A 1,796-nucleotide genomic window follows, 5' to 3' on the forward strand; every position below is an offset into this window, starting at 1 on the left:
CATTAACCATAATAGCCATGTGGTACAGCCTCCTTGAAAACACCCAGATGGGCTCCGGCTGTTTCCATCTCCAGCTGTTGCTTGTTGGAGGCTAGAAAGGCTATTGCACTGCCCTCGGGACCAGGTGGCTGTGCAGACACACCTTGGAGTTGCTAGATCAAAAGCTGCCTTTAGATGCCATTGATTCAGAATGAAACGACGATCTCCCTGCGCGAGAACCCAGAGAACACCCAGCTCCACTTCCTCGCTTTCCAGGAGGAGAAATGCAGGATTTGATAAGGAAGGCGACTTGCTTCTGACCAAGGCTGAGTTCCTGGTTTAGGCAGAAGCAGAATCCAAATCTCCCGGATTCCAGACCATCACTCTTATTGGGTTTGGCTGCCCAGAAGACAGAAAAAGGCTTCTGGTTTCATTCTGCTGAGATCTTGATTCTGGGCATGTTCTCAAATGTTTGGATTAAATATCTCTTATAAAACTTTTCTGTAGGTTTGGATATTCCAGGACATGGTGATGAGCCAATTTAGGTGCTATTGTGATTACAGAAAGCTGTATTTTATGCAATACCTGTGAAAATCAGAATTTCTCACTTCATTCCATTTAATTACGACTTGTCGATAGTAGGAAAACTTCTATTTAGCATTTGGCAAATTTTTTTGTTTACTTCAACTAGATCCTATTTGTTAAAGGAAAAAACCCAAATGACACTAATTATTTCCTTTTTGCTGTAAAAAGCTTTATTGTTTCCATTTGGTCCGCAGCATGGGAGAGGGCTCCTGGGAGGTTAAAAGGATGCTTAGTGGTTGCCCGGAGAGGCTCAGGCAGAAGCCAGACACCAGGGGGACGCAGAGGGCCCCTCCAAGGCCTCTGGGCACCACAGGCTCCTACTTGAGGGTGAGCCTTTCACAGAGCCAGGTGTCGCCCATCTTCTTGATGAATTTCATCTGCTCACCCAGGAAGTGGTTCTCCCGGAAGTCACAGAGACTAGGGTCTGTGTGGGCAGAACCCAGGGCCTGCAGGTCTGGAAGGGCCTGGGTCAGGTTCTTCTCCAGGACCACACCGGCTTCCCTGGCGTCCCGAGTGTCACCCACTCATCGTGGGGCGGCTTCCGCACGTCCTGGAAGAGGGTGCGGTCGCCACGCTGGTTTTGCATCTTCAAGAGCTGCTTGGCACCCTTGAGCTTCTCCTCTGCCAGCTGGAGAAAGAAGTAGCCCACGCCCTTCAGAACCACCCCGTAGCGGTGGAAATAGAAGCCCCGAGAGAGGTAGGTGGAGGAGGCCGCAAATGCAGGGTGACCAGGCGGTTGACCGTAGCCTCCACCTCGGAGGAATACTTCTGATGAATCTGGGAGCTTGTGGCTGCTTGGCAATGAGGAGTTAAGCTCAAAAAATGGTGTTGGCTGGTCTCGGAGGCCGAGGATGACCGAGATGGTTCTGCAGGTGGCGACTGGGAAAGAGGCTGGAGGTGGTTGAGGCTGGAAGAAGGGGCATCCCTGGGTCTGTTCCGTCCAAATACCATGGAAGCAAGAATAGTTCTGGGGGGATCTGCCAACAATGCATTCTTTTCAGAGAACTGGATATTCTTGTCCCCCCAGTATTATAGGAAAAGCTACAACAAAGTAGATAAAAAGTACAATAATGTGGTAGTAGAGAGAAGGGGTCTTGTCTATCGCTAGGTAGCGTATGGCAATGGGGAAGTGCTGCCGCCGCACTGAGACCAGTCACTTGAAGTGAAATAGGGATCAGTTACTTCCCGGCTCGGGGAAGTGCTCAGTCAGCCTCAGTGGTTCATCTGTTTGT

At 50.2% G+C, this 1,796-nt stretch overlaps 1 pseudogene; it reads right to left on the reverse strand.

The window, feature by feature from the left end:
• Nucleotides 1-799: 799 nt before the first annotated feature.
• On the reverse strand, nt 800-1,515 carry LOC102425895 (annotated as a pseudogene).
• Nucleotides 1,516-1,796: the final 281 nt, after the last annotated feature.

Source organism: Myotis lucifugus, unplaced genomic scaffold (genome assembly GCF_000147115.1).
Source record: "Myotis lucifugus unplaced genomic scaffold, Myoluc2.0 scaffold_263, whole genome shotgun sequence".
Lineage (NCBI taxonomy): Eukaryota > Metazoa > Chordata > Mammalia > Chiroptera > Vespertilionidae > Myotis > Myotis lucifugus.